This window comes from Felis catus, chromosome D2 (assembly GCF_018350175.1).
Source record: "Felis catus isolate Fca126 chromosome D2, F.catus_Fca126_mat1.0, whole genome shotgun sequence".
In the NCBI taxonomy this organism is placed as follows: Eukaryota; Metazoa; Chordata; class Mammalia; order Carnivora; family Felidae; genus Felis; species Felis catus.
Window position 1 is genome coordinate 61,203,904 of NC_058378.1, and position 24,654 is coordinate 61,228,557.

A 24,654-nucleotide genomic window follows, 5' to 3' on the forward strand; every position below is an offset into this window, starting at 1 on the left:
CTCTCACACTTAGTTTTTTGTTGGTACATAAAAGAACATCCTCATTCCTTTTTTTTTTTTCTTTTTTTTTTAACTGGTAGCACAGTATTTATTGCATGGATGCATCCTACTTGGTTTAACTTTCTGTTAATGGATATTTAAGTTTTCAGACTTCTTCAAAAAAATTTTTTAATGTTCATTTTTGAGAGTGAGAGAGACAGAGCATGAGCAAGGGAGGGGCAGAGAGAGAGTGGGAGACACAGAATCAGAAGCAGGCTCCAGACTTTGAGCTGTCAGCACGGAGCCCGACGCACAGCTTGAACTCACCGACCGTGAGAGCATGACCTCAGCTGAAGTTGGACACTCAGCCGACTGAGCCACCCAGGCGCCCCAAGTTTTCAGACAGACTTTTGAATATTAATAATGATACAAAGAATTCCCTTGTTTACACCATCTTAAATTTGCATAAGTTGACATGTAGGATAAGTTCCTGTAAGTAGAATTCTTGAATCAAGGCATATCTGTGTTGGCAGTTTGGGTAGAATGAAGTTAAAATAGTTGACCCTTTAGCAATGCATGAACGATTTTATGTTGTAATTTCTTAGATAACATTGACAATGTTTAAGAACTTTTGGGTGTGTCTACATGAGTGATCAACCTTGACAAGTGACCTTCATGTGGACAAGGATAAAGTATGTACTTTTTATCAGGAATAAGAGGTGAGATTTATTATAAACCATATTCTAGAAACAATAGTTGAGTGCAGTTTGGATAAAGTACTTGGCCTTGTGAGGAGGGAATGTGAAACCTAGCAGGGGAAGCATCCTAGTCATATATTAAAATCTTATATTGTTAAATCTGAAGTTTCAATTTTGGATGCAATAATCTAGGAAAACCATGACTGAGTTGGCAGAAGATAACTAGAATAGTTACAAGGATACTTGGGCTAAAAAAAAAAATATTCCTGTTTGGAAAAAACACATGACAACTAATGAGGGTGGAATGTGTTAACTAAATTTGATAAACTAAAAATAGGAATTTTTGATCATTCGGTCTCAGATGCTTAGAATTTAGAGGCATATAAAACATCGGCTTCATTTAAAAGAAGCCAATTCTACTTCTTGTGCTGAATCAAATTCCAGATGGATCAACTATAGGAAAATACACTTTTTTCAAAATTCTTTTTTTTTTTTTAAGATTTTTATTTTTTATTTTTTAAGTAATCTCTACACCCAGCAGGGGGCTCAAACTCACAACTCCAAGACCAGCTTTTGCATGTGCCACTGACTGAGCCAGCCAGGTGCCCCTCTCTGCATATTCTTGATTGGAGAGGGCCTTTCTGAGATTCTGTAAAATCCAGAATTCATGAAGATGGACAGAGTAGGCTACAATCATAAAAGGCAACCAGATTAGAATAAATGTTCGCAAAGCAAATGATACATAAAATACTTACAAAGAGCTCTTAGGGGCACCTGGGTGGTTCAGTCGGTTAAGCGTCCGAGACCCTTGATATTGCTTCAGGTCATGATCTTATGGTTTCGTGAGATCCAGCCCTGCGTTGGGCTCTGTGCTGACCGCTAGGAGCCTGCTTGGCATTCTCTTTCTTTTCTCTCTCTGCCCCTCCCTCATTTGCATGCTCTCTGTTTGTCTCACAAAAATAAATATTTAAAAGCTTTTTTTTTAAGTTTAATTTTTTTTTACAAAAGATAAGCGCAGGGTGCCTAGGTGGCTCAGTCAGTTGAGAGTCGGACTCTTTGGCTTAGGTCATGATCCCAGGATTGTGTGATTGAACCCCATAAGAGATTCTTTCCAGGCCCAACCCCTGCCCTGTCTCCTGTGTGCTTATGCTCTCTCTCGAATACGTAGAAGCACACCAGTAGAAAACTAGAGGAGATGAACAAAAGAAATAAACCTACTGACCAAAGTCAATAAACCCGAAACTATTAAATCTAACCTAGTAATGAAAACAAGACCTATTTTATCCATTTCATTAAGTGAAATGCAAAAATTGGCAAAATGCGATGTTCTGGGTATAGAAAAATAGACCTTGTCTTTTTTTTTATTTATTTTTTTTTATTTTTTTAATTTATTTTTTTTTTCAACGTTTATTTATTTTTGGGACAGAGAGAGACACAGCATGAATGGGGGAGGGTCAGAGAGAGGGAGACACAGAATCGGAAACAGGCTCCAGGCTCTGAGCCATCAGCCCAGAGCCTGACGCGGGGCTCGAACTCACGGACCGCGAGATCGTGACCTGGCTGAAATCGGACGCCCAACCGACTGCGCCACCCAGGCGCCCCGAAATAGACCTTGTCTTGTATTCTTTTTTTTTTTTTTTTTTAGGCATTTGCTTTATTGCTTTAATTCACAACCTGGCTGAGTCACACTTGCTCTGGGAACCATAATTTTGAATTTCTGGACTTGAATGCATCTTAACTATTCTCTTCACGAATGGAAAGTGGGGAAAAGAAAAGTGTCAGATGTAAAAGCCAGATACACAAATAGCTGTAAGAGAGAGTATGACTTAGTGTCACTGAGGGAACTAAACTCAATTCTCAATTCTCAAAATCGTTTAAAATATCAGCTGTGACACAATGTTAGGCTTACCCAGAAGAAAAAGTACTGGGTTCTTTTGCTGCCTAGGGCATACGTATACCCAAAGTGTCTCTCTTTTTTTTTTTTTTTTTTTTTTTTTTTTGCTGTAATTCTTTATTGGGACTTATTCTTAGAGGTAAGAATACACTACCTGGGAATGGAAAACTGGAATACACTTTTTTAAAAAAACACCTAAAGCAATTACACTCTATAAATAAAAACTAAATTTGGACTAGCCTAAGTAAAAGGTAAATTGATGGAGAGGAAGCTTTCATAATGACATTTGATTTTATATGAAATTCAAATGATAAATCAACTGAGAGTCCTTCAAGTAAAAGTTTAGCTCATAATAATTTACCTTTAATAAACTGTCGGAAGAATTGTCATGGTACCATACCTAGGGAATACATTTAGTCCTCGTCTTGTATTCTTAAAAGCAGTTTGGTGCAATGTATATTAAACTCTAAAATCATCTATTTTAAACGTTCTCTAATTTAGATTTATTTATACTATTAATACATAGTATCTGAATTATTTGCTTTGTAAAGTAAATTTCATCCAAATTCTTTCCTGAGGTAAGATGTTAATTTGTATGATAAAGACATTATGGGTGGGGCGGCGCCTGGGTGGCTCAGTCGGTTAAGCATCCGACTTCAGCTCAGATCACGATCTTGTGGTTGTTGAGTTCGAGCTCCACATCGGGCTCTGTACTGACAGCTCAGAGCCTGGAGCCTGCTTCGGATTCTGTGTCTCCTTCTCGGTCTCTCTGCCCTTCCCCTGCTTGTACTCTGTCTCTTTCTCTATTACTCTCAAGAATAAATAAACATTAAAAAAATCCTTAAAAATTAAAAAAAGACATTATTAGGAATCAATTTTATACACATTTTTAAGATGTAAATGTGAGGATACTTTTGCACTTTTTTGTGTAAGTTTAGATTGAAATGTATAGTTGTAGGTTTCAGATCCAAGGGTATTTTCATAAGTTTTCTGTGTTGGAGATGTTACATTTTTGAACTCAGAAATTTTCGTAGTTTCCAAATACTACATGAATCCTCCTTGAAGTTCCCATTTTAAATTCTAGTCTCATTAAAAAAAAATAGCTAAACCCATAAAATCTTGCTCCTAGAGATACCATTATTAAATAATCTGGTATAAATGAATTTATTCAAAGTGAGTTAAATTGAGCTTTGAATGCTAGGTTGAATCTTGAAAGTATTTTCTACCAGTAAGAATTCTAGAATGAGAACCTCTGAAAATGAGTGCAAGTTCATTAATCCAAACTGAGCTGAGTAGACCACTGCAGGTGATACAGGTTATAGAATAATTTGTTATAATTGGGTTTTAGGAGAAAGACAGATGGCTTGAAACCTCTCTTTTTTAAAAATAAGTCTTCAATTGCAAAAAAAGGTTGTATTAATTTACCTACAAGTCAAACAGTTTACTGAAGTTCTGGAAACATTGAAGAATGTTCTAGAAAGGGCTCAGTGTTTAATAACCTTTCACTGTGGGTCTTGCCAGTGTGGTATTATCTGTTGTAAATAAGAGTTTTAGGACCCTTTGGAGGGAAGAATTTCCATAGCCTTTCTGTTCTTGTTTTTCCTTCCCATTCTTTCTTCAAACACGAGAAGTACAATACAAAACAGTCTTTTCAGGCAGACTTTTCTACTGTTAGCTTGGAATGGAAGGAAGTTCTATGAAAGACTTCACTAAATTATATAGGTAGCATAGCAAAATAATAGGAATTTTGGAATCATAACTAGAGTTCAGGTCTGTCTCTCTACTACTTACATATATATAACCTACATATATACTTACATATATACTGCCTACACACACATATACACATACTATATGCTATATAATCTGCTATATAATCTTTGGCCTTTAATTTCTTAGAAAATGAGGATGGTCCTATTCGTAAGGAGAAACTATTTGGGGTAAACTAGAGTCTTTGGAAGGGAGGACAGAAGCCCGCAGAATGTTCATTAGCCTTTTTAAGTCTGTTTTGTGACTTATAAAATGGAGTTAATCTCTTCTTCATGGGGTTCTCAGATAATGAAATCTGATACACATAGTGCTTGGTATGCACAGGCACTCAATAATTGTGAATTATTGTTACTATTATTGCAGTCATGTGGTGTCTATTTGTGGAATTACAGCCTCTTTGGCCTTATTCAGTACTCTAAGGAAAGATGAATCTGCTAACCTGGTGGGTAGATAAAGCCTTTTGCTTTGAAAGGCTATTACTAGAAGCAAGCACAGGGTGTATGCAATGAAGTGTGACTATGGGACAGCAAGAAAAATAGGGGTCTGAAGTAACAGCCCCTTATCCAAGCAGAAAACAGAGTCTGACGCAAGCAGTGCTTTCTAAATGGCTGTGAATGGAACAACCTGGCAGGAAATTTTTCCATCGAGACTACTAGTAATTACCCTAAGTGAGACTAAACTGGAAAATGTAAGAGCAATGGAAAATAAAAGAGTACCTGTATTGAATGGGTTAAGACTCTATTGTACTTTAATTCAGAAACAAACTTTGGTGGTTGGAAAAAGTTGAAGTAATTAATTCTACAGTAAATTGTGCTAGATTAAATTTATTGGGGAGAAATCTCAAATCCCCCCCCCCTTTTTTTTAATGTTTGTGAGAGTGAGCGAGGGAGGTACAGACAGAGAAGGGAACAGAGGATCTGAAGCGGGCTCTGCATTGAGAGGAGGCAGCCCGACCCGGGGCTCAAACTCACAGAACTGTGAGATCGTGACCTGAGCCGAAGTCGGACGCTCAAACAGCTGAACCACCCAGGCACCCTGGAATCTCAAATTCTGTATGCAGTCTCTAAATATAGATCTAGGGTCCACATTGGATCAGCTGCCACGAGCCAATTCCAACTGGACTTCTCATCATATATTTTTGACCTTGAGAAATTCATAGAATAAGTTTTTAAAAATTCCAAGAAAATATTTTTTCATGGGATAAAAATTTTGGAGTTTTGTTTTTATGGGCCCTTTGATCTTTTCTCCCGCCGTTTATCATGTTGGTTCTCTTTATGTATTACAGTGTGCAACCCACAGCCCAACAGCTAGAATTTTAGATGAGTCCATTAAATTCAGGCAATATTTGGGTACCTACTGAGTACCTGACAATGTGCTAAATGCCAAGAATATAGAGAGACAAATAGGACATGGTCTTGTCCTCAGGGCATTCATAGTCTTGTCAGGTGATATCAGCCAGTGATGAATATGATAGGCAGCATAGCTGATGTTTATAGAGCAACTTAAAATCTGCGTAACCATTGAAATGCTTTATATATGTTAACTCAATCCTCCCAAGGGCTTTGATGTAAGTACTATTACTTTGTTTTACCAATAAAGACCTTGAGGCCTAAAGCTTCTAGTAAGTTGCCCAAAGTGAGCTGGCAGGGCAGGAATTTCATTGTAAGCTCTCTGGTCCTGTTCTGCCGGGCAGCCCCGTGAGTTACTTCTGTTTTGGTCAGAGTTTAGCTTATTACAATTATGACTTCAAAAGCCTATTATTCTTTAAGCCTTTAAGACATACCCTACAGGGCGCCTGGGTGGCTCAGTAGGTTAAGTGTCCAATTCTTGATTTCGGTTCAAGTCATAATCTCGTGGTTGTGAGATAGAGCCCATTGGGTTCAGAGCCTGCTTGGGATGCTCTCTCTCCATCTCTGCCCCTACCCTGTATGTGTGTATGCACAGGCTCTCTCTTAAAACAAAACAAAACAAAAATAACCAACCCTACAAATATTTCGTGGATTTATATTGTGTTAATATTAAAAACATTTGCTAGTACTTAAATTAATCCTATTAATACCATTTATGAATTTGATGAGAGTTCCTTAAACATTTCAAACCATACTTAGATATTTAATATATCTGATTTCTTCAAGTATTTCAAACTTCTAATAAATTTTTGGGGTATGGTTTTAATAAAGTCACAATCTCAAGAGTTTTGAATAGTTTAAGAGCATACACTAATGAGCATAAGGGTTATAAAAGTTATTACTACAATAAATACAACTTAAACAAAAATGTTAGTTCTCTCTCTTCATTCAAGGGTTACAGCTTTATTTACCCAACCAAAATAGTTACTGTAGGGTTGTAGGTTGTAAATATAGGTCTCAGGGGATCAATAATTACAGGCTTGGTGTTTTTTTTAACAAATTTTTTAACGTTTATTTTTGAAGTCGAGAGAGAGTGTGAGCAGGCGAGGGGCAGAGAGAGAGGGAGACACAGAATCTGAAGCAGGCTCCAAGCTCTTCTGTCTGCACAGAGCCTGGCATGGGGCTCTAACTCATGAACCTCGAGATCATGATATAAGCCAAAGTTGGACGCTTAACCAACTGAGCCACCCAGGTGCCCCAATAATTCCAGGCTGGTTTTATTGGCATAAACCCCTTGAATAGTAACGGGATCGTTCATGCTTGCACTTCTTTCTGTATGTTGTACTTACCCAATTTTTGACCACTGTGGCTTACCTACTTGAGAAGTGACAGGATTCTGCAGTCCTCATCCAGACCTTGCCTGGGTACCGTTCCTGTTTGATTTGCATGGGTGGAAGTTTGTCCTTTAGTCATATGTCGTAATTTGGGTTGATTGATATAAATTTAAATAAATATTTAGGAGAGCGAGGGAGAGTGCCCACAGGAGTAGGGGAGGGGCAGAGAGAGGAGGAGAGAGAGAATCCCAAGCAAGCTCCACACTCAGCCCAGAGCTTGTTGCGGGGCTCCACGTCATGACTGGGAGATCATGACCTGAGCTGAAATCAAGAGTCTGATGCTTAACCAACTGAGCTACCCAGTCGCCCCTTGATGTAACATTTTAAATTAATATTGTTGGAAATTCAGGTGCATGGTAATCTTTTACCACAGGTCATCTCTAGCACAAATAATATCTTTGATGTGAATTAAGAGAAAGATGCCCCTGTAGGCAGATGACATAGTGACAGAAAGGTTCCAGGTCAGCTAGGTAAGCCTGACTGGTGTTGAACCTCCACGTGCCCTCTTCACCACAGGTGTCATACAGTTCAGAAGATTTGTCCCCCTTTTGAATATCATTAAGACTTCTGAATTCTGGAAACAATGGTCAGGTTGCCATTTGGCCCTTTAAACTGGCTCCTTTCTAGACTTTCTGGCAGAAACCAGCTATTGGAGTCCCATCTTGATTTCCGCCCTCCCCCACCCCCATTCCCACCCCCTCCAGACTAGAGTCAGATATTCTCTCTGGGGCCAGTATCTTTTGTGGCAGAGCAGTATTGGATACTATGGATATGGCAGAGATGCGATGGCACGTGACATTGTTCTGTTGCATTACTGATACCGCCCTTCAGAGACAAAGCTCTCAAAGATCTGTTTTTCTTGGGCCATGGTGTTTCCAGTTTAACTAGGACTTCATTAAATCTTGTTTGATTCTAATTGAAAAGATTTCCCATCTGTCTCCTATTTATCTTTCTTTGAATCTCCCTCTTACTCTTGAGCCAACAGCTGTTGCCCCTCTGTCCTATACGTACAGCATTTCCTTATCAGCTTCGATATTTGCAGGCAGGCCAAACTCGGTGGTTATGTTAGGGCTGTCGAAACTTCGTCTGATGTCATTGGATGTGTCCCTTCTTAGAACCTGCTGCCTCAGCCAGGCTTTGTTTGTAATCCTCCTGCAGTGCCCACCCAACCAGCTGTCTCCTTTGTGCCCATGTCCCTAGTATTTGCTTCTTCCTTTCTTTGGTTTTCTCTATCCCAAAACCCAAATCTCACTGCACCATGGATTTTTTTGTTTAGTAGAATACTTTGTCAAATAATTGTATTTTCCAGTTCAGAAAGACAGGTGAAAAATAATGGGTGAATCTTCAAAACACTTTTCTGTCCTTGAGGTTTTCTGTTAAACCTGATACTAAGTTGCCTTGGTGGAGTTGGGTATTCAGGTGGCTCAGCTATATTTATAATGTTTGATTCCTTAAAATGCCTAGTAGGTACACAGATGGATGTTTTGTTTTCTTTTAGACTGTCACTTAGGCCTGAAATTGTTTTTTTTTTTTTTACACCGTTCTTGTCTGAATATCTTGATTATTGGAGGGGTAGGAAAAAATGGATCATTAGTCTGTAGTAGACAGATGTATAATGATGTATGGATGTTCAGTCAGTATTATTCAAGGATTAGGCCCCTACTGTGTGCCAGACAGTGTTCTAGGCATGGAGGCTATGGTGTCCCTAAGATAATGTCCCTGCATTTGTGCGTTCTGTATCTAGGTGGAGAACAGACTAAAAGAGTGCACGTGAAATAAAATATCATATCCTGATAAGTGTTGCATACAGCACAGAAAATGTGCATATGGACCATGGTACAGAGGAACTATTTTGGATAGGATGGGGCAGGACAGGTAACATTTGAGCAGAGACTTGAAAGAAATAGGGGAGTAAGTAACCTGAAGATCTAGGGTAGAATGGTCCCCAAGTAGAAACAGGGAGAGCAGAGATCCTTAGACAGGAATATATTTGCATACTTAAGGACCAGCCAAACCTTTCTAGAGAAAAGGAAGCCAGGCGAGGGATGGTGGGGGTTAAAGTACCAAAGATCAGCAGGGGTTTGTAAGGCCTTGCAGATTGTGGTAAGGGGTTTGTTTTTAACTCTAGGTATGATAGGGGAGTCTTTTGGAGGGTTTCAAGCGGAGAAGTGACAGAATCTTAGTGACCTTTCTGAAAGATTACTTTGGTCGTTCTGCAAGGGATTGCTCATAGAAAGCGGGTGTAAGGCAGGAAGGCCAGTTAGTGAACCATCGTAGCAGTTCAGGCGAGCGAGAATGGTGACTGGCACCAAGGAGGTAGACGTGGTGAGAAGAGGTCAAATCTGGGATATTTTTCAGAGGAGTGGAAGTGAAAAGTTGAGGAGGAGGCCTAGGCTTTTGGTTTGAACAATTGGATGAATGTTGATACATCTCTTACCCCCCCAATAAAGGAGGAACATAATTTGAGAATTTAATATAAAGCTTGATACACTTGGTTTGTAGCCTGGGGAGGGATGTTAAGTAGGCGGTTGGATATGTAAATCTGGAATGCAGAGGAGTGACTGGGATGGGCATAAATAGGGGTCATCAGTGTATAGATGATATTTAAAACTTGGAGACTAAATGGGATCAGTACTCAAAACGAGTTAGTGACCAGGGAGAGGGGAGGAGTTCCAAGAATGAAGGTCCAGAGCTCTCTGGCTTCAAGAGGTCACTGAAATGAGAGCAATTTGCAAAGGAGATTGAGGTGGTGTGGCCATTAAGGAGAAGAGCCAGGGAATTGTGGTGGAAGCCAAGTGAAGAGATTGTTGCAAGAAAGAAGTTATCAAAATAAGATGAGGGCTAAGAATTGATCGTTGGGTTTAGCCAAATGAGAGGTCATGGGAGGTCTTCATAAGTGGTTTCATTGGACAAGACTGATATGGAGCATGTTGAGGAAGAAATGGAGACCGTGGACGGAAACCATTCTTTGAGGGGTTTTGCTACGAAGAGAAGTAAAGAAATGGAGTGATCGCAGAAAAGAGAGAGGGGATCTGGAGAAGTATTTTGGTTTTAAAGGTGGGAAGGATTTCAGTCTTTTAATGTGGTAATGGGAGTTGTCCACTAGAGGAGGAGAACACAGTGGCGGAGGGGACAGCCTTACCACAGCCTCACCTTTGTGGGCCCCCTCTACACTGTGTGGAGCTGGCAGTCAGGGAAGGGTAGTTTTCCCGGAAGGAATTACCCAACATTACATGAAAGATGAAACATTGGGAAGAACATGAAATATCTAACAGATAAATAACAATTATGTGTAGTAGATACGTAACAATTAGGGCTATACAACACAGAACTACTATTTAGCCACTAAAAATCATTATGTTCGTGTATCAATATGTGGACATTTTTTAAGTTTAATTCCAGTATAGTTAACAGACAGTGTAATTTCAGGTATACAGTGTAGTGATTCAGCACTTCCATACATCACCCACTGCTCATCACAGCAAGTACACTCCTTAATTCCCATCACCTGTTTCCCCACCCCCCACCCCCCAACACACACCTCCCCTCTGGTAACCATCAGTTTGTTCTCTCTAGTTTAAAGAGTCTACGGGGCGCCTGGGAGGCTCACTCAGTTAAGTGTCTGACTCTTGCTTTGGACTCAGGTCATGATCTTAGGGTTGTGAGATTGAGCTGAGCATTGAGCCTGCTTGGGATTCTCTCTCTCCTTTCTCTCTGACCTTCCCCTGCTCATGCATGTGCACTGTCTCAAAAAAACAAACAAACAAAAAAGACAAAACAAAAAACTGTTTCTTGGTTTGTCTCTTCCCCCCCCCCCCTTTGCTTGTTTCTTAAAGTCCACATGTGAGTGAAATCACAGGGTATGAGATTACGACCTGAGCTGACATTAAGAGTCGGATGTTTAACTGAGTGAGCCACCGAGGTACTCCTAAAATGGGTCTATATTTTGGCTTTTTAATCCATTTTATTTCAAGTTTTCAGTTTATTTTTGCTTTTTTTCCCCCCATTATTGGATAAATCCAGTATTTCCTTGGTTTGAAAGTTGTACATTCTACTTTTATTCTTTTGATAGCTGTCCTTAACTCCTAATTTGATTAATATACATACTTGTGTTTGTTTTTCCTATTGAAAACCTTTTTCCTATTTTAAACCATTAAATGTATGTATTGCCCTCAACATACTTCAGAAAAGACAGGTATCTTAGATGTTCTCCCCTTTCTTTCTACAACCCCCTCCCCACTGTGCCCCATCACCCAAAAAAAGTGCTTTGATTTCTTTTTTTTTTTTTAATTTTTTTTTCAACGTTTATTTATTTTTGGGACAGAGAGAGACAGAGCATGAACGGGGGAGGGGCAGAGAGAGAGGGAGACACAGAATCGGAAACAGGCTCCAGGCTCTGAGCCATCAGCCCAAAGCCTGACGTGGGGCTCGAACTCACGGACCGCGAGATCGTGACCTGGCTGAAGTCGGACGCTTAACCGACTGCGCCACCCAGGCGCCCCAAAAGTGCTTTGATTTCTAAGTAATTTTAGTTCTGGAATTACTATGGATTTACTTTTTTTGTTTTGTACCTTAGTGGTAAACTGGTATTCCAGAATAGGTACTTCTTCTTTTTAGAATACTTCTAAGAAAGCCTTTGTGTGATAAATCTTCTAAGGCCTTGTATGCTTGAAACAGATTTATTTTACCCTTGTATTTAAATGGTAATTTAAGTATAAATTTTCAGTTTCGACGTTCTTCCCCCTCACACCAGCCCCCACCCTCATACCTTTGAAAATACCCCTCAATTTCTTAGAACCAGCGTTGCTTTTGAGGAATCTGGAGTCGGTCTGATTCTTGGTTCTCCTTTATACACGATTGACTTTTTCTCTCTATATAAACTCTTGGAGTTTTTCTTTCTTTTTTGTTACTTTTCATTTCATTACCCTGTAACTAGTTGTAAAACCCACCTTCCACCCGCCCCTGCTTTTCTGTTTCCTTTTTGAATCCTTTCAATCCAAAGCCCTGAATCTCTTTCTAAATCCGGGAGTTCTCAATTATTAGGTCGTAAGATATATTTCTCTTCATGTCCCCCACACCTGGGCCTCCTATTACACAGAGATGGTGATGCTTCCCCTGCAGTCCTCTACCGGTTAATGTTTCTTGAGTGCTCCCTCTTTTTATCCCTTTCTGGTGTCTTCTAGGAGAGTTTCTTAACCGAGTCTTGTGCTGTGTAGCCTAGCTGTTGGGTTCTTGAATCTCAGCTCTTAGAATTCATGTGCTGTTAACTCTCCTTGGCTCTTAATGTCATACTACTTGTTCTTGCTACATGTTTCCAGGTACGGAGTCCATCTTTGAAGCTCTTTACTAATCTACTCTCTTCCATACTGATCCATCAACTTGAGTTTGGGCTGATATGGATGGTTTGATTTTGTTTTTCTCTCTAGCAGTTGTGCCCCTGGGGCAAATTCATCTATTTGCCTAGGAGTTCTTTTTTTTTCTGGGGCATTAGCCATCTGCTCTGTTGACACATCCCTGGACATCCCTGGCTTGTTGCCTCTGAGAAGTTTCTCTGACGATAGCCGTCACCCCACCTTGGCTGTGAAGGTGAGTAGGGAGTGGAAGGTGCACTTGGGGCTTTGCAGTGGTTTGTACCTATTATTTAACTGCTCCCCAGCCCGGCCCACTCGAGCGTACCACTGTAGTACTGAGCAGTAGTGAGCAGTGGGGGCAATCTAGAGAAAGCAACACCCCTAAAGAAACTGCTCCCCTACCCGGGCTTCTCCGTGGCACCTGCTCTGGGCAAGCATGGGCCTCTCCTCCCAGCTGAAATCTGGCAGCCCTCTGTTGCCTAATGTTTTTCTCACTGCTTTTATGTTTCGATAACCTGTTTCTGGAATCTCTACAATTGAGTTGGAAGCTCATCCTAGTTTGCCATCTTGTGGAAACTGTGTATAACACTTAAAAACGAAAACATTAAAGGGAGGTTAAAAAGATAAGGATGGAAGTATATACATATTCCAGGGCTCTTTTTTTAAGTGTGTTTACTTGGGGAGAGAGTGAGAGCAGGGAAAGCAAGCACGTGAGACGAGGCGGGGGGGGGGGGGGGGTGGGAGGGAGGGCGCGGTGTGGAGAGAGAGAATCTCAAGCAGGCTCCACACCCAGCACAGAGCCTGACGCAGGGCTTGGACCCACCAACTCTGAGATCATGACCTGAGCCAAAGTCAGACGCTTAACCGACTGAGCCACCCAGGCGCCCCTCCAGGTCTCTGTTTTAATGATCACCTCTTCCACAACAACAAGCAATTTGGTTTTTTAGGTAAGATGATACATTTCACTTTAGTATTCCCATTTGAATACTTATTTTTTGTTAGTTTTTTTTTAAAGTTTATTTTGAGAGAGAGAGAGAGAGAGAGAGAGAGAGAGAGCGAGCGAGCGAGCAGGGGAGGAGCAGAGAGGGGTCCAGAGGATCCAAAGTGGGCTCTGTGCTGACAGCAGAGAGCCTGATGCACAGCTCGAACTCACGAACTGTGCGATCCTGACCTGAGCTGAAGTCAGCCGCTTAACCAACTGAGCCACCCAGGTGCCCCTGAATACTTTGAGCATTGGATTTTATTTAAACCAAGAAATATTTAATATGTATCTTCTATGTCTTGGGAACTGTTTTTCAGCTGTGAGAACACAGCAGTAAACAAAGTGGATGAGAGTCCCTGCTTTTATGGAACTTATAGAAGACAATAAACAAGATAAAAATATAAAATAAAAACTGTTTCTTAGTGAGTTGAATTTAACATGGGTTGTGGGTTAGCCAAATAAATAAGGGGGAGTGAGAGGGACCTGGGAATTTAGGGTCTAATTAAAATGACTGACAATAGAATGAACTAAAGCTAGATCGGGTGGGGAAAGTGGGCATGAGGGTGGTAGGCACAAGGGATTAGAAGTGAGGCAAAGGATTTTTGGAATTGGGGATGCTAACAGGAATGATCTAAAAAGATAGGAGGTGGTGGTTGGACAGTAGATGTTTGGAATTGAGATAACGGCAGGGTGGTAGTAATTGTGAATGTTGAGTTCAAGGGAGTAGCCGTGGAAGAAAGTGACTATAAGAACGGTGGACAATAAGAATGTTGGAAGAGAGACTTCCATTCGTGCCTGTGAAATTGAGTAGTGGGGATGAGATCTACCCTCCATCCCTAAACAAGCAGAAATCTGTAGCAGGTATATTGAAGTAACCATTTTCAGATGTTGGACAATGGGCAATGAAGGAAAATGATCCCTGAGAGAAGGTGAGACCTGTAATTACCCCGGCTTATTACCTGGAGGTCCTAGTACAAGGAGGGGCAACCTAAACAGAGCCTGGCAGTCTCCTTGAGTTGGAGACAGAGTTGAGAGTTTAGGGAGATCAAAGAGATAGGAATTTATAGAATATTGGAGAAGAGAGAGAGCTCCAGAGATCTGCCAGTGTTTCTTCCGAGTCTTCGGTAGAGTATGAGATGTATCTGTGTGAGGAAGCCGCTCAAGGCTGGTGAAAAATGAGGGATGACCTTGGAGTCCTGGGCTTCCTGTGGTGACTGGCATAAAAGACATGATGGAATTAGTCCTGCTGGTTTCCAGGCAGACGGTGGTGGAGGAGCTGTGAATATTGTGTGCAGAAAGGGCACAGGGGCAAAAAGGGGCAGAAAGAGGGAGCATCTTGCCAAAACACTCAGAGTTCTGGAGTTCCCACTTGACCTTGATGATGGAGGAGGTCTGCAGGGGGATTGTCCTACTGTGAGGGTTACCGTTCTCCCTTAACTCCTGCTAAGGGATGCGTGGAGTCCTGTGAGGGGTTGGACTTAACACCGTTGAACCTCCAAGAATCATGTTAATGTTCTCCTTTTCCTAGACACTTTTTTTCCCCAGAAGAGTACACCCCTAATTGATGGCTTCAAAACAGGATTCATTTAAAAAAATGTGTTTTCCAGCAGATTTACAGAAGACATCAGTTCCTTTAAGAATCCCTTCCATTGTTTATATGTACATATGTGTTAGTGTGTGTGTGTGTGTGTGTGTGTGTGTGTGTGTGTGTATAACACATCCATATTCTAGTAGTAATTTCAGCCTAAAGATCGTTGCCTAAGGTAAATTCCCAGTAAAGGAGACTTTCCGAGGCCCAATTAGAACTCCTCGAGGTTGGAATGATCCACTCATCTCTGTGTTCCTTGGCCCACATTATATGGGCACTCGGTAAAGATTTGTTGAGTGAATGTATTTCAGGTGAAATGTGGCATTGTGGGTGATTGAAGCCTTCCTGTGAGTTTTGTCGTGGGTACTGAGGCCGCCAAGCTTGTGACTTCTGCACATGCGGGCTTGTGAGACCGAGCTGGGTTGCCGGCCAGGCGGGCGGGCTGAGTTGGAACCTTTCTTACTGGGTTTGTGGGAGGGGCTGGGAAATTTTTCTGTGAGGAGTGACAGGGAAGAATGCCTGACTGTGCACATGTCCAGGTAGTGGCTTAAAGTAAGAGAAGCAGAGTACTTTCTGAGACTCGTGTCCTAAAATTGAGACCTTTTAATTTCATTTATATTTCGAATAAGTAATATGTTCACATTCTTAAAAACTTAAAAGGCTCAAAACTGAAGTGGTCCCCTCCCACCCCTGTCTGCAAGTTGCCTAGCCATTCAGTTCCCCCTTTCTAGAGGCAATCATGGTGTGACTTCTTTTTTTTTTTTCTTCTTACAGTTTATTATGTATTTTGAGAGAGCGAGAAAGAGAGGCCAGGGAAGGAGAGAGAAGGGAGGGGCGAGAGAGAGAGAGAGAGAGAGAGAGAGAGAGAGAGAGAGAGAGAGAATCCCAAGCAGGCTCCACACTGTCAATGCAGAGCCCGATGTGGGGCTCGAACTCACAAACTGGGAGATCATGACCTGAGCTGAAACCAAAAGTTGGACGCTTTAACCCACTGAGCCACCCAGGCGCCCCCATGGTATGATTTCTTAAAAGAGGAAATGACCTTTTAGATGATGGATCAGGTTAGGAAATAATGACAGGAGGTTCTTAGTAAGTCACTATTGTATGCCAAGCATTGTGCTGAATATTTTATATAGAATTTGTTTCATCTTCATACCAATCCTTTGAGGAAGGTGCTGTCGTACTTTGTCTTCTGTGCTCAAACCTCTTCGGGCCCCATCCTTGTCAGCCGATTTAAACTTTGCTTCTTTGTTTTTTGCAGACCATCTTTTTCTCTCCCGTTACAGCGGAAACGTCCCTCTGTCATGATCTGGATCCAGTGATGTGTTGGAACTGGCTCCTATCAGCTTGAAAGACTGATTGTATTCTCTTTCCAACTCTGTGTTCAGTGACATTCTGGTAGTAACTTGGACTCAGTCGTAGTAGGAATATTTACACCATGGTAACTGGCAAATGCTACAAATCAGAGCTGTTTTTTCCAGAGAACTAGTTGTTAAACATTTATCAACACACCACCGGATCCCCTCCCCCTCTTAACTCTGTTGTTTAATGAGCCAACTAAAGGTAACTGAAGGATGGAATCTTTAAAAACCACGTAGACATACCTTAAATACACGATTTCAAAAACACTTGCAGTCATGCGACAAACTGTTTAAAACTTTCGATTATGAAGATGTTCAAAAATGCAAAAAAGTCGAAAAGCTAGTATAATGAATATTCATATACCTAATTCCTAGATTTGATAGTTCTTAATGTTGTGGTTTTTTTTTTTTTCCTGAACCATTGCAAGGTAAATTGCAGACATCACGGCACTTCCCTCTGAAACGTTCAGCGTACTTGTCCTGCATAATCCTAATTCCATCATCACTAAGAAGTTTGTAGTTCTCCAAAGTCATTTTTCTATCTAGTCCATATTCGTAGTTTTCCAATGGTCAGTTTTCAAAAAGCTGACAACTTACAGTTTTTTTCTGACAAGGATTCAATCAAGATTTTGTGTATTGGATTTGGTGATTCTTTTTTCTCTTCTAAGCTAGAAAAACCCTCTCCCTCTGACTAGTTTTCTCATGATATTGGCTGTTTGCCATTTTGTGTAAGTTACAAACATACACAAAAGTAGAGAAAATAGGCAATGAACCACAGCATAGCCAACACCAATTTGGTAACTGTCAAGATTTTGCCACATAAGCTTCATTAATCTTTTTTCTTTGCTATAGTATTTTAAAAACAAATTCAAGACATCCTGTTGTTTGACTGCCTGGTAACTCTAAAAGAGATATTTTCCTACGTCACCAAATTGTTTATTCAAATAACACCAAACAAAATGAATGACGACATTGACTTTTTAAAGAAAGCAGTCTAGTTCTTTGGTCGTGTCCTACAGTTTGGGTTTCTATGATTGTTTCCTCATGATAGCATTTCATCTCTCTATCCTGTATTTCCTCTACACCGGAAATGGGATTCAAGTTTTTGATTAAGTACTTTTGGCAGGAATACTTCATAGAGGATGAAATGTACTTCAGAGCGTATCACATCAGGTAGCACATGAAGTCTGATTTTCCACTGTTAATGATGTTAAATTTGATCACTGCCCGTGGTCTCCACTGTAAACCTAGGTTCTCCCCTTTGGGATTAGCAGTAATCCTCAGAGCAGTGCTTTGGCACCACGTGAATCTTCTGTTCTCCATCAACCTTTCCCTTAATGGTTTGAGCAGCCATTACTGTTCTTTGCCTGAGTTAATTTATTGCAGCAGGCATTGGAAAATAGTATTGCTGTTTTTCTGATACAGATCCAGGGCATTTTCTTTTGAGCATGGGTTCACTGATTGGTGTTTCCTGTGACAACGTATGAAGCTCATCTATAATTTATCTTCCCTAACTTCTTTAAATCTTCTCTAAACTTCAGTTTTCTTTTTTTTCAGTAGACAAACGATAAAAAGCATTTTTGCAGCCATCCTAGTGCAGAATCTTCGTAGAGTATTCCTCATGTTCACAGTTGATCACAGTTGCCATAGAAACAACAACTCTTTATTGTTGTCAGTTTCTATAATTTTTAAGTTACATAGGTGTGGCATCAAGTACAGATACCATAAATAGGTTTGGGAACAACAATACCCAATTCTTAGTAGACCTTCTTCTTAATCTATGGGAGCAGAGGAGGTAGAGTACTAGATGGTAACCTACGAGCCCAAAGCATTCAGTGTGCTGGAGTCCTTGGTCCGTGTGTTTCACAGGGAGAATGGAGTGTGTCCATTCATCAGCAAGTTGTTACACAGAGGTCAGCTTAAGGGAGAGTCTACCATATTGGAATTTTACTTGCCTTGTCTTCCCCACCTGACTTCCGGTTCCTTGACCGTAACGTCTTATTTGTATGTGTTTTTTTGTTTTAATCCCTAGTGCTCAGTAAAAATATTTGATGAACGAATCCATGACCTGCACCAGAGGGGACCGCAAGTGAATTCAGATCTTAAACATCGTAATCTTGGCATTATCTTTGCAAATGTCAGGGTTGGTGTGGTCGTTGCATATAACTTGGTCTTTCGTTGGTGTTTCTGCTTCTCATTCCCTCAGTCTCTGAGCCTTTCTCTGCTCTGTGCCAGCTTCTCTGACTTTATTGTGTATTGCAAGCCACCTGTGTTTATTATCATTCCAGTTTCCTGACAAAGATGCAAAAAGTGCGCGACGGTTTTGCTGCAGTGGTCCCATGCACAGAGCGAGAGGAGACTCCGAGTAAAATACAAAGTAGTTCCTTAGTTCTCTAACCTAGAGTTTAACCAATCCCAGGAACTGAAGTCTTCTGTTTCTTCACAGAGGAAATATGACAAAGGCAGTGGCTGTACAAGCTTCCTTCATGGGCCGCCCTCCCCACTGCCTCATCCAGTAAGCGGGAGCAACTACTTCTAGAGGTGAGAGGGGAGGGAGGACAACCTCCGTAACCCATGTGATCCACCTAGCTGCAAAATCTCGGTTTCGAGAAACAGAGTGAACAATGGGTAGAGTTACTACATTGAAGAACTTTAAGACAAAACAAACCTGCGTAGGATTGAATGCTCAGGTAATATAAGTTACTTTCTTTGATAGAAGCCTATAACCTGTATTTTAAAAGCTACTTGTAGCTGAGTAGTCCCAATGATCCCCGGGTCCTGTTTCTACATATATTAAAAGGTATTAAACATGTACATTTGAGATAATTTTTAACTTTCAGAACCAGGAGAAAATTCATTAGTAACATAGTCATCATCATTTTTTGAGTACTTACTATGTGCCAGGTATGGTGTTAAATTCTAAATTTTTACCATTCAATTTTCATAGTAAACTTAAGATTTATCTCTATCTTACAGGCGATTAGTTACACCAGAACCAAAGGATCCAAACCCAGATCTAGTTGTAATTTTAAGCCCCTTAAACACTGACCATATTCTCTGGGGTCCCCTCATACATACTTGAACTATAAAACCTGTGACTCTTACCGTGAGGATCAGTGGCCAAGGGTGACCTAGATATTCTGAATGTTATGTTAGGAACCAAGGTGATGTTCTTACTAGGTGGTTGTAGCATCTTCTCCTAGAAAGCTTAAGGCATGAATGTTAACATTTTTTATCGAGGGGCAGATCCCTTAGAAGGATGTTCTCTTTTTAAAGATCTTTACATGAAAAATTGAATGTTGAGATCTTTTGAACATTCATTCATTCAGTAAGTAAATGCATATATATATTTTTTTAACCTGATGAGCTATCCTATTTGAATGAGTCTTGGTTTCCAGGCTGAATTCGTGTCGTATGTTTAAGAAGACAATGAAAATTCTTTGAAGATATTCTCAGACTCAACAGGAAGGAGAATAGGGTTTGATTACTACTTGCTTTTCAAGCTGGCTTCATCTGGGGATAAACTGTGTTGTAACTTTTCTAGGACTTGGTGCCAATAGGAGTTAAAATAATAAAATCAGTTCAATTAAATTAAATGGGAAATAAGAGTCTTTTATGTACAAGGCCTTAGATTAGGTAACAACAATTGGTCACTCTTCTGGGAAATGGTTGCTAAAATTACAGTCGACCAGCAGTCACTGGCCTCATTTACTTCATTGTGCCCTAGGAAGAAAAACAATCTATGACAAGAGCTTGCAAAGGCAATACCATTTTTTCCTGGTCTTCATCTGCTTTCCCACTTTCTTATGATTAACTTGAGCTATTTTTTTTTTTTTTTTAGCATTTATTGAAAGTATTGTATACCAGACACCGTGCTTAGCTAGTTTCTGAGGCTTTCGATATAAAAGAGAACTCTTGCCTTCAAGAATCTCACAGTGTCGCAGAGGAGAATTATGAGACAGGATAATCGATGCGTTGATGGAGCTAGCGAAGGCTCTATGGAAACAGATACAGGACAACCAAACCCAGCTGGCATAGGCAAGGCTAGGAAGACTTCCAGGATGAGAAGATACTTGAATTGTGTCTCAGAGGAAGAGTAATAGGCAAGGAGCCAAGGGAAGAAGAAGGTGTTCTTGGCAGAGGAAACTGTGAAACTGAACATCTGGTTTGGAACATGGCAGATGCTGTGCTGTGGTGCGGAATGAGAAAAGATGTAGGAGATGGGGCTGGAGAAAGGGCTGGGAATCCTGTCATGAAGGGTGTTGCAGGCCATTCTGAAGCATTTAAACTGTCCTAAATGTATTGGGCAGCCGCTTAAGAATCGTAAGCAGGAAAATAACCTGTTGAGATTTGCTTTTTACGATGAGATGTTGGAAGGTTGTTGCAGTTCAGAAGAGAAATCGTGAGGACCTGTAATTAGTGAGCTGGTAATGGGGTTGGCGATTATTGGAGAGATTCAATAGATATTTAGGAGACAGTCTTAAATTTAGAATTTAGCACAGTGTTTGGCAACCAATCTGTCCTAGCAGGGTGGACCTAGAGGAAAAGGAGGAATCTAAGATGACTGCCTCGATTTCACATTTGATAGATACTGACTGGTGCCATTAGTCGGCAAGAGGAATGGAAGTGGAGGAACAGATTGGATGTTTTGGATGTGTTGAACTTGAGATGCTCGTAGGACAAGTGAAGAGAATGAAGTAGGCTGTTGGGACCTCTTTTAAAGTTTTCATTTATTTTTTTTTTTGAGAGAGAGACAGACAACACGAATGGGGGAGGGGTAGAGAGAGAGAGGGAGAGAGAGAATCCCAAGCAGGCTCCGTGCTGCCAGCCTGGGAGCGCCACACGGGGCTCAAACTCACAATCCACAAGATCATGACCTGAGCCAAAACCAGGAGTCGGACCTTTAGCCAACTGAGCCACCCAGGCACCCCCAGTTGGGATATTTTTTATATCTGAAGTTGAGGAGAGAAGACTGGACTGGAGGGTGGTGGTGGTATATAGATTTGAGAGTTTTCAGTCTGTGCGTTATCTACTTTGGTTACCATTACCTGATTACCACGTAGTAGAAAGCAGACTTACCATAAAGCTAATGAAGTTTAGGGTTAAGTGCTTTTCACATGCATAGGTGCCGCAAAGGGCTCTAGCAAATGTGTTTACATGATCATATGTTTTAGTAAAATTTGCAAAGTCCAGATGTTTTAACTACAATTGGTCAGGATTGTTCTCTTGCCTCTTTGATTTACCCTCTCTCACGCTCCTGTCTGGTGATGTCAGAGTGGTCCCAGGCATTTTTTGGAGTCCAGCTGTGGGGAAGTTGAGCTGGGCATACATCTGGTTAGGGTCTGCAGTCCCTTCTATGTGTTAAGTTACTGCTAGCCAACCCAGTGTAGAAAAGGCAGGGAGAAATACTCCTGCCCATTGTGACCCAAACGTGCAGGCCCAGCATTCGTCGTGTCAGGACACAAATGTGTCCCAACACACCTGGCACCAGACTCGTGGAAATAAAAGACAATGAGATGTATGAAGCCAGAAACTGGTTGGTAGAGAAACTTTCCCACTCATCTGATGATGTTTTAGCCAGAACTTTGGCCTGATACAAAGGCTTGAGTACAGGGAAGGTTATTTGGAATGGGATCCCAGGGAACAGGTGTTCGGGACAAAGAAAGTGAAATGGGAAGGAGGGAAAGAAATTCAAGGATATGATAGTGTTTTGGCTGTGGCTACAGGCCACAGATGTTGCCTACCTAGGACATTTTGAGAAGCCATATGGAATGCTCCTAGAACTGTGCTCCGGAACAAGAGGAGGAAGTTTCCTCCCAGGGGCATGGGTTCTTCGCTGTTCCGGATTGCATGCGCCTAACTGCAGAGACTTCGGAAGTCCCCTGGCAGAAGCCAGCAGCACTTTGAGCCGCATCGTGAGTCCTGTCACAACGTGGTATCTGCTTATGCTGATGGCACGAGCAGAAAGCCAGTCCACATCTGTGTGGAGCTGGGTGCCGAGGAAGGAGTAAGCAGTAGAGCCCAGAGGATTGTCAGGTGATGTTTAAGAGGATTCTGTTGACAGAGGATTCTGTGCTCATTCATTCCTAGTCAAACATCCTCTCATTAGGATTATATACAATAATGTACTATATGCAGGTATAAATCTCTTTTTTTCATTTTTTGAGGAATAGGACAAGATTTTGCCTCACTTTGTACAAAAAAATAGATTTTGTCAGAATTACTATCTGTAAGACACAAACTTGTAATGTTACTACATATTTCAGTGAACATGGTTACCTATTTTTTTTGACGGAATTTTTCTAGATGTATACAGTTTATGCAAATGGGATTATACTGTGGACAACATTCCAGGCTTTTTTCCCTTAATGTATTTTGGATAACTTTTCATAATAATTTATGTAGACCTACTTTGGTTTTTTTTTTTTTTTTTTTTTTTTAATAGCTTCATCGTGTTCCATTGTATGGACGTACTAGAATTTCTTTAACCAGGCTTCTACTGGTGAAATTTAGGTGGTGATTTTTTTTTTTTTCCTCGTTGAAAACAATCTCTATCTCCAGCATAGTTTTCAGAGACACTGGGGGAGAGACAGATAGTGGAGAAGGTGTGAAGAAGCAGTTGTGAAAGAATTTATAATAGAAAATGTTTCTTGTTAAAGTCATCTGATTACATCTTTTTTTTCTTCTCTCAAATGACAACGACGTGCTGGAGTTTGTCACGGGTAGGAGATGAAGACTAAAATGCTAGGACTTGTTTTCTGCCAGGACAATAAGGAAAACGTCAGGATATTTTTGCCTGCCTAATTTTTTTCAAGTCTGTTATTTGTATAAAATTTGCATGCAGGATTAATACATTGGATAAGAAATTGAACCGCATGATGTTGTTTTCCCTCAACTTTAGGACTCAGTGACTTTTGATGATCTTGTAGCTTTTTCCCTCCTATCACATGGTGATTAACTACATAATATGTAATTATTAGCTTATGTTAATTGTACAGTACAATAGCAGTTTTACTTCCTCACTCCAACTTGAGGTCCTCAGGAAGAACTTTGTGAGAAGGAGACTTGAGTAAGAAAGGGGATAGGTCTCTCTAACAAAATCAGCCCTTAGCTTGCCCTTTAAGCATGCTTAAAAAAAAAAGAAAAAGAAAAAAGAATGGATGCCTACTCATCCCTTTCCTTAAAATGCCTGGTCCTAGGGGTTCCTGGGTAGCTCAATCGTTGAAGCATCCGACTTTGGCTCAGGTCATGATCTCGTGGTTGGGGGTTTCGAGCCCCACATTGGGCTCTGTGCTGACAGCTAAAGATACTGGGGCCTGCTTCAGATTCTGTGTCTCCCTGTCTCTCTGTCCCTCACCCACTCACACTCTATCCCTCTCTCTGTTTCAAAAGTAAACGTTAAAAAAAATTTTTTTTAATAATACAATAAAGTGCTTGCCCCTAAAGCAAATGTATAGTGCAGTTTGATCTGCAGTGTTTTTGGCGCTTGTCTAGAACTTAGATGATTTTTGTTCACTACGAGTATCACAAGAGGATCATATTTTTATGTATGGCTTGGTATCGTTACTGATCTTGTCTAGTTGTGTGTAGAAATCATCCAGGAAATCTAGCTGAATTGGCATCAAGAGTTTTGGACTACAAAACAGAGTTCTAAATGATTATTGGTCCAAAAAGGTAAGACGCAAGGAAGGAGCAGAAGAGAAAACCATAAAATTAAAACCCTGATATTTGGCCTTAGCAGCAGGAATATCTTTGTCCTTTTGAAATCTCCTGTTGGTTTTGATGGACTATTCTGAATCTGTTGGACTGTTCTCTCACTAGTATAGTCAGTCCTCATCAGCCAAAGGCCACAAGTCAGAAACAGGCTCATTAGTTCTAAAATAAACACCACAGTTGTATAGAAGAACTACCTGTCTCTTGGGAAAGATGAGAAGGTTCCCATCCTCTCCGCCTGAAAGCCATCTTTTGTCTTAGCCATGTTTTCCACTGCTGATCATTTACTAGGAAAACATTCCAGTGAGAGTACAGTGAGTGTTACCACCAAAAAAGATGAAATGGAGATGCCCGGCATGCCTCACTATTTATAAGAAAATATTTCCTCAAAAGATGGGAAAATCCAAGTCTTTAAATACTCTGGGAGAAAGGAATAATGGAAAAAACTCTTCAGTTTCTATTCTGTTGGTTCACGAGAGTTTCTCACAAATCATTTGGATGGGCCGTTAAGCAAGTCACAGAATGGCTGGAATCTTCTATTAATTGCCTTACTTTGGGTTTCTGGCTAAAGCATC

At 40.7% G+C, this 24,654-nt stretch overlaps 1 protein-coding gene across 4 annotated transcripts in view; it reads left to right on the forward strand.

Moving 5' to 3' along the window:
- Positions 1-24,654, forward strand: part of CNNM2 (cyclin and CBS domain divalent metal cation transport mediator 2) — a 145,192-nt gene that overhangs the window by 78,953 nt on the left and 41,585 nt on the right. Inside the window, exon 2 of one of the 4 annotated variants that reach the window (XR_006587265.1) lies at positions 18,813-18,907. The exons of the other annotated variants lie outside the window; for them this stretch is intronic. The gene's annotated coding sequence lies outside the window, so the exon portion shown is untranslated. The remainder of the gene's footprint in view (positions 1-18,812; positions 18,908-24,654) is intronic. 4 annotated transcript variants of the gene reach the window in all.